This window comes from Otolemur garnettii, unplaced genomic scaffold (genome assembly GCF_000181295.1).
Source record: "Otolemur garnettii isolate 467f Iridium unplaced genomic scaffold, OtoGar3 scaffold00078, whole genome shotgun sequence".
In the NCBI taxonomy this organism is placed as follows: domain Eukaryota; kingdom Metazoa; phylum Chordata; class Mammalia; order Primates; family Galagidae; genus Otolemur; species Otolemur garnettii.
The window spans coordinates 9,066,029-9,078,695 of NW_003852473.1; the positions used below are offsets into that span (position 1 = coordinate 9,066,029).

At 42.4% G+C, this 12,667-nt stretch overlaps 1 long non-coding RNA gene across 1 annotated transcript; it reads left to right on the forward strand.

Annotated features, from left to right (window-relative positions):
• The first annotated feature begins 2,261 nt into the window (after positions 1 to 2,261).
• On the forward strand, positions 2,262 to 5,120 carry LOC111726749. Its single transcript, XR_002774451.1, has 2 exons — positions 2,262 to 2,448; positions 4,893 to 5,120. It is a non-coding gene; the product is annotated as an uncharacterized LOC111726749 (long non-coding RNA).
• Positions 5,121 to 12,667: the final 7,547 nt, after the last annotated feature.

A 12,667-nucleotide genomic window follows, 5' to 3' on the forward strand; every position in this document is an offset into this window, starting at 1 on the left:
TTGAATATTTTCGCATAAATATTCATTAGTGATATTGGTCTATAATTTTCTTTTCTTGTTGGGTCTTTTCCTGGTTTGGGGATCAGGGTGATGTTAGCTTCATAGAATGTGTTGGGTAGTATTTCGTCTTTTTCTATGTTTTGGAAAAGGTTGTGTAATATAGGTACTAGTTCCTCTTTAAAGGTTTGTTAGAATTCTGACATGAAGCCACCTGGTTCTGGACTTTTCTTTTTAGGGAGATTTTGTATAGTTGATGCTATTTCAGAACTTGATATAGGCCAGTTCAACATTCCCACTTGATTCTGACTAAGTCTTGGGAGGTGACATGCTTCCAAGTATTGGTCAATTTCCTTCAGATTGTCATATTTCTGTGAGTAAAGTTTCTTGTAATATTCATTAAGGATTTTTTGAATTCCCATAGGGTCTGATGTTATTTCTCTCTGGGAGACTGATCCATTTTTGCTTTCCATTTCTTTTCATTTTTGAGCACTTGGGCATGTTCTCATGTTTTGTCTTCAATGTCAGAGATCCTTTCTTCTGCCTGCCCCACTCTGTTAGCAAGAGAGTCTACTGAATTTTTCAGATCTTTGAGGACTGCAAACTCTTGCCTCAAAGTGTTAAAATATTTGGTCATTTTATCTTTAAAATTGTTGAGTTCTTGAGACATCTTTTGAATAATTTCTTGAAATTCTAATTGCCTCTTTTCTTCCATTCTGTTGATCTTGTGTGCTATCCAGACTCAGAACTCGATTTCTGACATCTCAGCCATTTGCTTATGAATGGGATCTTGTGCTTTATCTATCAAATTGTTCCTTGGGGCAGTTGATCTACTCTGATTATTCATGTTGCCAGAGTTTTTCTGCAGTTTCCGCCCCATGTTTATTTTTCACCATTTGCTAGATGGGCAGATAAGGTGAAATTGGGTTGGGAGTTTCTAGGGTTGTAGTTAACCAGCCCTTTGTCAAGGATCTGGGACTGATGGCTGCAGCTTTTTCCCTACAGCTTTACAAAAAACTCGTATACTATTACAGTCTGAGGATAAGGAAACCTGCTTGATGTGGTGGGGTTAGGTGGCTCTGTCTTATGTACAGCTGATTCTTGTCCGATCCTAGTGGATCAGTGACTCTGGTAGAGTCTTAGCTATGGAGAGATGGAAGTAATTAAGACAGCCTACCCCCTGTGATATCTTTTGGAGGAGGAAAATCAACCCTTCCCGTTTCTACACAACCAGGGTATCACCTGATGGGACCCTTGGGAAATTGGCCCAGGTTACGAGTTCCAAACCAATCTACCCAGTATGTTATGTATGAACGCTCAAGTGGGAGAGTTCAAAAGGTCTCTAGCAACTAGAAGGCAGAGGTCTGCTAGCAGCTGAAATTTGGCTCGTTCCCATGCTCTGTGCAGTCAAAAGGCTCACCTGGTAGCAGGGTTGGAAGAAGGGTCTGAGTCTCTTTCTCCCCTTTGCTCCTCTTTCATGACCAGTCGATGGTGGGCCAGCAGGGCTGAAGTCCTGCTCCCTCCAATGACCTGGTGTACTGGGAGTTTGCGCCTGTCAGAGTCAATGGAAGGTCAATGCCCCTGCAGCCCAGCTACTACCCTCTGCTGCCAGTCAGTTAGGGGAACTGAGGCCTGCCCACCTCAGGTATTCAGTAGGGAGTGGCTAATGTTCCACTTGGTCTCAGTCTAATAATGAGGGTAGCAGATCAGCAAATACTTTTCTCCCACAGCCACTGAGCCTTTGCCCCTGCCACTCTGCAGCACTGGTATCTGTATAGAGTGAGTCTGGTTTCCTCTGGGAGACTGCAGAGTTGGGGAGATGTCTCTTCAAAATTAGGCCCTGGTGGGCTCGCTCTATTGAGGTTGGATCTTTGTGGGAAGTGACCCTGTGTAGCTCCCAGGGCGACTGCTGCAGTCAGGCAGTTCTAACTGTAGGAGCAACTCCAGGAGTGCAGGTACAGGGATCCAGCAGCAGGACTGAGGAGGCTGCAGAAATTCTGGTAGTCCCTGGTAGTCCCTGGTGCCCGGTGTCTTCAGCAAGGTGAGCGCTCTACTTAGGAGTCTGGCCAGATGGGGGAGCGGCACAAAGTAGAGTGCTGAGCTCAGGAGTCTGGTCGGGCAGGGGTGTAGCACAGAGGTTGGGAGGGTGTGGGGAGGCAGGGAGCAATGACCGGAAAGTGCCAGCAGTTCTGGTAGTCCCAGGCTGGCCGGTTGTGTGGGGGAGGAGGGGCCAAACACTGGGAGCACAACCCGAGTATTGCCAACTCTGGCAGTCACAGGAAGGCTGGCTGGTCCCAGAAATCACAGCCCAAGGTGCCCCAGCTCTGCCGGTCACTGGTGGGCCGGCCAGGCACCAGGAGTTCAACCCGGAGAGCACCGGCTCTGGCAGTCACAGACAGGCTGGGTGGTCTTGGGGAGCACAACCCAGGGTGCCAGCTCTGGCAGTCACAGGTAGGTGGGCTGGTTGTGGGGAGCACAACCTGGAGCGCTCCGGCTCTGACGGTCACAGGCAGGCGTGCCAGTCATAGGGAGTGCAACCAGGGCGCGCAGGTTCTGACAGAAACAGGCGGGCCTGTGGCCAGGAGCACAACCCAGGGCACAGGGGCTCTGGCGTCATAGGCTGGCAGATGGGGAGGGGGCGGCTCTGGCAGTCCCAGATGGGGGGCTGGGCAGGGGACGGGGAGAAGGATGCAGGAGTGGCAGGGAGGGGCCGGCCCATCATGGGGGCTAGGTGGGGTGAGGGGCCGGGTGTGGGGAGCACAGCCTGGGGAGCGAGTACTCTGGCAGTCACAGGCGGGCCAGCAGCAGGGTGCTTGGTCCAGTAGGGATGGGAGACTAAGCTCTTGAGCGTCCTCTCACAGTCTATGCGGGCAAGGGGGAGGGGTGGACTGGGAGTTCAGAATGGCAGTGAAAAGGTTTGTTCAAATTTTCTGCCTGGGAGAGAATGTTCGGAGTCTCTCAGAATTCCTCTAGTAAAATAGACCCCACTTCCTATAGCTCTTACATGTGGGGTGAGACAATAGGTCCCCAGTTCATGGTTCACCTATAGAAAACCTGTAGAAATTGGCTTTCTTGGAGTCACAGCCTGCCTCAGCAGGGGTGACCTGCAGATATCACTTTTCTCTCTCAGCTTGGCTCCCAGTCTTCAGCTTAATCAGGTATTTTCTGGACTTTATCCTTCCTTCTGGACTGGAGCTTCTGTCAGAGGCTGACTCCAGTCCACCATCTTGCCCCTCCCCCCTAACATTCCATAGGTGGAATCCTCTGCAGTAGCTACCTCATGATCCCTTGGTCTATTCAGGTTTTTCATGTTGCCAGGATTTTTCTGTTGGTTCCTCTTCATTAATGCTTTCTTCTTTCCCCCTTTCTTCCACTTTCTTTATATCTTTAATTTACACTGTCTCTGTGCATAGGTGTTGAAGTACCCTTTAGGGATAGGACCAAAAAGAAGAGAATAATGAAGAGCAAGAAGGGAGAAAAGATAGAAAAAGAGAAAAGAAAAAGAAAACAGGGGGAGGAAAAGTAAAGAGTGACAGGCAGAAGAGAAGAACAGAGAGATACAGGAGTAACAATGGTGTTCAACAGGATGCTTTGACCCACGCCTGCAATTCCTGGCCTCTGGAGGGCTGGAATGGGTGGGTTCTTTGAGGTCACGAGCTCCTTTCCAGCCTGAGCAAAACCAAGACTCTACCTCTACCAAATAGAGAAGAAAAAACCTCAGGAGTTTTTTGTAATGGGGATCTATTGATAGCATCCTTACAAAGCCCCAAGCTAGACAGACATCCTAGACCAGAGGATCAAGGTCTCCTAGAGCCAGGCCAAGGCTGTGGCACCCCAGCCTAGGCCTCAGAGTGAGACTCTGGTCCATAAATGGAATGCAGATTGAGAAAGAATAAAATAGATCAGAAAAAACAAATAATAATAATGGTATATAAAAAAAATTGAAAATAAAATTACATAAAATGTAAAAATAAGATGGAGGTATGTTTTAGTTGTTATTTGAGAAATTTATGTGGGAAAGATAGGAAAAGTAGAAAAATCTTTACAAACATAGTAAAGGAGAGAAATAGAAAGAAAAGAATGAATAAAAGGGGTAGGAAAACTGCGGCAAACATGGAGCCCTTAATATTGAAGAAAATAATAATACAATCAAATGAAATAAAACAAAGAAACAAAAAAACTTAAGGGGAGAAATTGGAAAAGAAAAGAATAACAGGACCAGGAAAACTGTAGCAAAAATAGAGCCCTTACTATTGAAGAAACAAACAATGAAAAATTATGAATGCAAATAAAAAGAAAAAGAAAAATCTAGAGGAAAAGGTTTAAAAAAGTTTAAAAAGGAAAATTTTCTATATACAAAATATATAATATGTTTACATATAAAATATAAAAAAATCATTTTATATATAATATATATTTATATATTTGTATATATAAATTTTATATATACATTATATATTTATATATGATTATATTATATAAAATTATTATCATAATTATACTTTATGTTTTATATATAAATATATATTTTATATATATAAAATTTTACTTTGTGAACATTTTTTCAACCTTTTCCTCCAGATGTTTCTTTTTCTTCTCTCTCTCTCTCTCTCTATATATATATATAAAGCCTGGATAACAGATGAAATTTTGGGTTATGAGATGCTAATCATAAGGCTGATATAGCTGTGTAAGGTGGAGGCTAGAAGGCTCTGTCTTGCGGAGGAGACCTGGTCTTATCTTCCTGATGTCTTTTCCCTGAGGCCCCCCTCAATTAGGATTCTGAAGCTCTAATCAGCCTACCTAATAGACATGCTTTGACCTTTACAAACTGTGTCCTTTGGCCACGCATTGGTTTTCCCAGGAAAGCATTTTAAGCTCAAGTCTTTCCACAGGTGGCTGCCCTGCTCAGCAGGTGCTCCAGAACCTGCCTGGCATTAGAACCCAGAGGGCTGGCCTCCACAAAGCAGCTCTCTCATAATGGCTGCCTCCTCTGCAGCTGAAGACAAGAGCTGCCCTCCACCTGGTGGCTCATTCCCAGCCCCAGGGCACTGTTTAAGATCTCTTGCTTGCCCAAGGTGATTTCCACCAAGTGCCCGGATTTATCCTCCCAAAAAGAAAAAGAAGGAAAAAGTCCTGTCTGAAAACTGCCACCGAAGGAGTGGGCCTCTGCCTGCATGCAAGCACGTGCCTTCTTTGTCTATTTTCCACCACTCCTGGCCTCTTTGTTGGCTCCTGACATCTCCCGAAGTGATGTTTCTGGGCAGAACCCCCCAGGCAGAGGTGGCTGGAGTCCTTTCTCCCTACTCTCACTAAACTTGGATGCAAAAATGATGTCTCTAGTCTAGTATCTTCTGAATTTTACACATTAAAGAGGAAACTTCATGGAATGTGAACTATGTTGGAAGTAAAATCGGTAGCACTTGCTCATCCATTGAGGTTACATTTCAGGATCCCCAATGAATACCTGATATCATGGACAGTACTGAACTCTATATATAATATATTGTGATACAGTTTAATTTATAAATTATACAATAAAAGATTAACAATAACTAATAATAAAATAAAAATTATAATATACTGTAATAAAAGTTACATAAATGTGGTCTTTATCGTTTTCTCTCTCAAAATATCTTGATATTTTGGATGGTTGTAATTGGTTGCAAGTAACTCAAACTCAGAAAGGAAAACAGTGGATACAGAGGGGCTACTGTGGAAGCAAGCATCTAGGGGTTGTAAAAGGCATTTGGGAACATTCTCTCCACAAGAAGCAGGCCTATAATACTCTTTCCTATAGAATGCTAATTTTATTTAAAAATGGCACAGGAAAAATAAAAACTAGCATGTATTAAGCAATGCTAATCTCAGGAGTATTGGTCATTTCAATTGTCTTTTTCATATTTATTCTGTATAATAGGCCAACCTTATTTTACATATCCTATAAAGAAATGGAAAAATAAACAAAATAAAAACTCTGAACATGTCATTGGTAGGAATTTTAGCTGGACAGGCTGCAGTAAGTTAATGTTCTATAGACCCCATTCTGTTCACAGAGACAACCAGGTCAATAGAAATTTCTGCCTCAAAATTCAAGTTGACCTAAGTGTAAACCTGTTGATTCAAAGTGTCTGCCAGTTTTGTGGTGCAGTTAGGGTAAAGATCAGGAATGAACGGGTCTTTTGTTTAAACAGGACTTATGATAGGCAGTGTCTTTGTCACCCATAAACCCTTAGGCCACAGTCTGGAAGCTGGGGATTGAAGTGAGGAAAAGAATGATGACACTGGTAATAATGGAGAGGTCTGCTTTCAGGGCTTATTTCAGAATAAACCTTTGCAGATTTTCATAGCTGTTAGGAAGATATTTCTGTTTAGCATGACTTGGTTTAGACAATTTAATCTCTAAACTCTAATTTATTTTTCAGAAGTATGTGTGTGTGTGTTTTCCCCACAGGGCACCCATAGTCAAGATGAGAATGTCTTAGTATGCTCACACAGAGAATGAGGGGTCATGCCTGCTCTTGACCCTGGCAGAGGAGCCTCAAAAATATTGAGAATTGGAACCCCAAAGGCTAATCTGGATTACTGTTGTTCTAGATAACAATTTTGTAATTGTTATTCTAGATGAAATTATTCAGATCTAAAAGCTGGACTTCTGCCAGTTGTTGTGTCAAGACAAATGCTAGGGCAAGCCGTACCCAGTGGTGGTGAGGAGTTTGGGTGTCCATAAGTGAACTGAGGGTCTCTTTGTGAAGAATTGGAATGTGACCCTTTTTTTTTCTTACGATGGTAGGTTTAATATTATTTGTATTTTGCTACATTTTAAAAAAGAAAGAAAACCATAAAACCTCTAAATCAAGAGAGGCCTTCCCAGATGCTCTTGTGCACCATAGTGACCACCTTGGAGATCCTAACACATGTCAGGTAATGAATTTCAGAGATGGACTCTCCCCAGACACAGGAGCCTGGGCAGGTACACCAGGCCTGAAGAGCCAGCCTAGATTCCCTTCCCTGGTTCCAGAAGAAAATGCCAGGAATGAGGCCTTGCTCCCTGAGTACGCTTGCCTTCTGCTGACTGTGTCCTTTAAAGGAAGGTCTCTAGCCCAAGCCTTGCTCTTGAACCCTCCCTTTTTTTGTTGACACAGTCTCACTCTGTGTCACCGAGCCTAGAGTGCCATGGTGTCATAGCTCACAACAACCTCAAACTCCTGGGTTCAAGCAATCCTTTGGTCTCAGCCTCCTGGGTAGCTGGGACTACAGGTGCTGCCACAGTACTCAACTCGTTTTTTTCTTCTTTTAGTAGAGATGGGGTCTCCTGCTGCTCAGGCTGATGTCAAACTCCTGTACCGGCCCTGGCCTCCCAGAGTGCTAGAATTACAGGTGGAGGGAACAGAGAATTGATCCTAGGACAAGAATGGAACTTAACAGGGGTTTTCTTTACTCAGTTGGACTCCCAACACATTTATATAGAGAATTCATGGTTTTATCTTAGTTTTTATTTTTCAGTAGACAACAAAGACATATAGCACACAAGTTAAAAGTCACACATAGAGTGTACAGTGAAAGGAAGCCTTCCTCTTTCCCAGCCTCCTCCAGCCAGCTGTCCCTAGGAGCAGTCCTTGGCACCAGGCATTTTTCCAGGGGCACTTCCTTGAGTTAGCTTCAAACCTTGAGTAGAGAAAGATACACCCACAGTTTCCGGTCAATGGTGTTATGAGAACTGAGGGCTGAGACAGGGAAGGAAGTGCAATAGTCTCGGTCTGATCTGGGGTGGGGCCGGTCACAGTGCAGGAGTCTGGGGTGGTACCAAGCACCAAGGTAGGCAGAGCCTATGGTATGGCCTTGGGGAGGGAACCATTAAGGGGCACTGCAAAGACATAGGCTGCAGTGTGCAGTGACACTGATCTGACATGAGGCCCAGACTATCTCAAAATGTACCACGTAAGATGAACAACCCTTGAAGAACTGAGGTGGGGGGAAGCCTCCATCCTGCTCTTACAAGAATGGAGGTGAGCACTTGGCAAACTTGGGGACCAAATCATGAAACCAGCCCCCCATAGGTACACATGTAATACAGAGTACTGAGCCATCAAAGCTACAAAATTATTTTCTCCTACAACCTTGGACTTCTGTTGATCTCCCTGCATTCTTCCCTCCCCTTTCACCTCATCTCTGCTGCTCCCACCCTTATTAGTGTGCTTCCTGCATTACTGCATCACTTATCTCTATCCCAGGAGAGTTGCATGTTAATAAGAGCAGCCTCATTTGATTCTCTGAGGACACAATTTGGTGGCTATTTAAGGCAAGTCATTTAACCTTCCTGCACTGTAATTCCCACATCTGTGAAACTGATGACTATTTTCATATTTCTCAGGCTTGCTGAGTACAGCAATTAGAAAACACTCAGCAATGTGAAAAATAATGTAGAAAGGTTCTGTTCTCTGCTTTTCCAAAGACTTTGCCACTAAGAAAGCTGCCAGTCCTTGCTTTGGGAAAGAGGGGAGCTACAGACTAGGAGCTGCAAGATGTTCTCAATGCAGAATGACTAGTTCTGGAGGAGACAGACTATGGGAGATTCTGCTGGTCTTACAAGAGGAGTGCAAGTCTAGAAGGACCTCTTTCTTGATAGATTAGATAGATAGAAAGAGAAAGAGAGAGAGAAGGAAAGAAAGAAAGAAAGAAAGAAAGAAAGAAAGAAAGAAAGAAAGAAAGAAAGAAAGAAAGAAAGAGAAAAAAAGAAAAGTGGGGGATAAAATAGTACAGCCATCATGGAAAGCAGCATGGAGGTTCCTCAAAAAACTAAAACTAGAACCACCATATGACCTGACAGTCCCACAGCTGGGTGTACTATACATGCAAAGGAAATGCAACCAGTATGTTGGAGAGACGTCAGCACCCCCATGTTCACTGCTGCATCATTCTCAATAGCTGAGATATGGAGAAATCAAAATGCTGATCAACAGATGAATGGATAAAGAAAACAGTGTGCTGGGGTGGCACCTGTGGCTCAGTCAGTTGGGTGGTGGCCCCATATACCTAGGGTGGTGGGTTTAAACCGGCCCCTGCCAAACTGCAACAAAAAATAGCCAGGCGTTGTGCCAGGTGCCTGTAGTCCCAGCTACTCGGGAGGCTGAGGCGAGAGAATTGCCTAAGCCCAAGAGCTGGAGGTTGCTATGAGCTGTGATGCCTGATGGAATGAGACTCTATCTCTTAAAAAAAAAAAAAAAGGAAACGAAAGAAAGAAAACATTGTGCACACACAGTAACAGACTATTCTGTGTAAAAAAGAATAAAATCTTGTCATTTGTGGCAACATGGATGAGACTGGAGGACATTATGTGATGTGAAATAAGCCAGGCACAGGAAGACAAGCATTTCATGTTCTTCTCTTGTGAAAGCTAAAAAAGTTGACGTCACAGAAGTAGAATAGAGAGTAGAATGGTGGCTCTTAGAGGCTGGGGAGCATAGTGAGGAGTGTAGGCGGGGAGAGTTTAGTTAGAAGGACGAGATCACAGACAGGAGGACTAAGTTCTAGGGCTCCATAGCATTGCAGAATATCCAGGGTTAACAATAATTTATTGTATATTTCTAAATGGTGAAGAAAGAAAGTTCAGCATGTTACCAACATGAAGAAATTATAAATGTTTGGGGTGATGGATATGCTAATCCTCTGATTTGATCATTATACATTGTATGCAGGTATCAAAATATCACCTGGTACTCCTACAAATATGTACAATTATTATATGTCAATTAAAAAAAGTAATTTATGGGAAAAAGAAAACCAGGAAAGGAGAGATGAGTCTGGTGGAGCTGGCCGCTGGGAGGGGCAGGACTGCCTCAGAGCTGCAGGTGGCAGCACCCCAGGCTGAGAACCCCAAGCAGTCTGCTGAGGGCAGAGCCTGTGCAGGGCTGAGTGACACGCAGTGGCCTTCAGCACATTTCCTCAGTAACTGTAGAGGCTAAATGAGGAAAAGTAGAAATGGAACTTGGTCATCTGCATAGTGCAGTTTCATGTGCCACGTAGGTGAATTTTATTATTTTCCTATTATTTCACATTTTCTGTTAATAGTATATTTTAATTATACAATCAGAAAAAAATAGCTTAAAAGATACTTTTAAAATGTAAGAAATCTAATAGCCTGAACCATAGAAATGCAGTAAATCTATGGAACTTTAGGAATCATCAAAAAAGATGAAATAGGGTGGCACCTGTGGCTCAAAGAAGTAGGGTGCTGGCCCCATATGCCAGAGGTGGTGGGTTCAAACCTAGCCCCGGACAAAAACTGCAAAAAAAAAAAAAAAAAAAAAAGAAAGAAAGAAAGAAATAATAACAATAAAAGTCATTATGAAAAAGTGACTATAAGTGTAACAAAAAGCAGACATAGGTGTATGTGGTATGACTTAAACTATATAAAATATGCATGTAAAAACTAGAAGGGAATATATAAAAACACTAATAGTTTCTTTTTTAATTTATTGCTGGGAATTCATTGAGGGTACAAGAAACCAGGTTTCACTGATTGCATTTGTTAGGTAAAGTCCCTCTTACATTGGTGTCTTGCCTCCAAAAGGTGTGGCACATATCAAGACCCTACCCGCTCCCTCCTTCTTTCTCTCTCTGCTCTCCCTTCCCCTACCCCTACCGTGTCATTAATTGGCCTCATATCAAAATTGAGTACATAGGATTCATGCTTCTCCATTCTTGTGATGCTTTACTAAGAATAATGTGTTCCACTTTCATCCAGGTTAATACAAATGCTCTAAAGTCTCCATTGTTTTAAATGGCTGAATAGTATTCCATGGTATACATATACCACAGCTTGTTAATCCATTCCTGGGTTGGTGGGCATTTAGGTTGTGCCCACATTTTGGCAATTGTAAATTGAGCTGCAATAAACAGTCTAGTGCAAGTGTCCTTATGGTAAAAGGATTTTTTTCCTTCTGGGTACATGCCTAGTAATGGGATTGCAGTATCAAATGGAAGATCTAGATTGAGTTCCTTGAGGGTTCTCCACACTTCCTTCCAAAAAGGTTGTATTAGTTTGCTGTCCCACCAGCAGTGTAAAAGTGTTCCCTTCTCTCCACATCCACACAGGCATCTGCAGTTTGAGATTTTGTGATGTAGGCCGTTCTTGCTGGGGTTGGATGGTATCTCAGGGTGGTTTTGATTTGCATTTCTCTAGTAATTAGGGATGATGAGCATTTTTTTCATGTTTGTTAGCCATTTGTCTGTCTTATTTAGAGAAGGTTCTAGTCATGTCTCTTGCCCATTGATATATGGGATTATTGGCTTTTTTCATGTGGATTAATTTGAGTTTTCTATAGATCCTAGTTATCAAGCTTTTGTCTGATTCAAAATATGCAAATATCCTTTCCCATTGTGTAGGTTGTCTATTTGCTTTGGTTGTTGTCTCCTTAGCTGTACAGAAGTTTTCAGTTTAATTAAGTCCCATTTGTTTATTTTTGTTATTGTTGCAATTGCCATAGAAGTCTTCTTCATAAAGTCTTTCTCCAGGCCAATATCTTCCAGTTTTGTTCCTATGCTTTCTTTGAGGGACTTGTATAATTTCATGCCTTAAATTTAAGTCCTTTATCCATCTTGAATCAATTTTTGTGAGTGGAGAAAGGTGCAGGTCCAGTTTCAGTCTTTTACATGTGGATATCCAGTTCTCCCCGCACCATCTATTGAATAGAGAGTCTTTTCCCCAAGGTATGTTCTTGTTTGGTTTATCGAAGATTAGGTGGTTTTAAGATGTTAGTTTCATTTCCTGGTTTTCTATTCGATCCCAAATGTCTATGTCTGTATTTTTGTGCCAGTACCATGTGTCTTCACCACTATGGCTTTGTAGTACAGCCTAAAATCTGGTATTGTGATGCCCCCAGCTTTGTTTTTATTACTAAGGACTGCCTTAGCTATATGGGGGTTTTTTTGTTGTTGTTCCATGCAAAAAGCAGAATAATTTCTTCCAAATCTTGAAAGTACAATGTTGGTATTTGAATAGGGATGGCATTTAATTGGTAGATTCCCTTGGAAAGTATAGACATTTTAACAATGTTGATTCTTCCCAGCCATGAGCATGGTATCTTCTTCCATTTATTAATATCCTCTGCTATTTCCTTTCTTAGGATTTCATAATTTTCTTTATAGAGGTTCTTCACCTCCTTTGTTAGGTATATTCCTAGGTATTTCATTTTCTTTGAAGCTATGGTGAAGGGAGTTATGTCCTTAATTAGCCTCTCATCTTGGCTGTTATCGACATATACAAAGGCAACTGACTTGTGGATATTGATTTTATATCCTGAGACATTACTGTATTTTTTGATGACTTCCAGGAGTCTTGTGGTTGAATCTTTGGGGTTCTCTAAGTGTAAGATCATATCATCAGCAAGAAGGGAGAGTTTGTCCTCCTCTGCTCCCATTTGGATGACCTTTATTTCCTTGTCTTGCCTAATTGTATTGGCTAGAACTTCCAGCACTATGTTGAATAGTAATGGTGACAGAGGATAACCTTGTCTGGTTCTAGCTCTAAGAGGAAAAGCTTTCAGTTTTACTCCATTCAGTAAAATATTAGCTGTGGGTTTGTCATAGATAGCTTTGATCAGTTTCAGAAATGTGCCATGTATGCCTATACTCTTTAGTGTTCTAATTAGAAAAGGATGCTGGATTT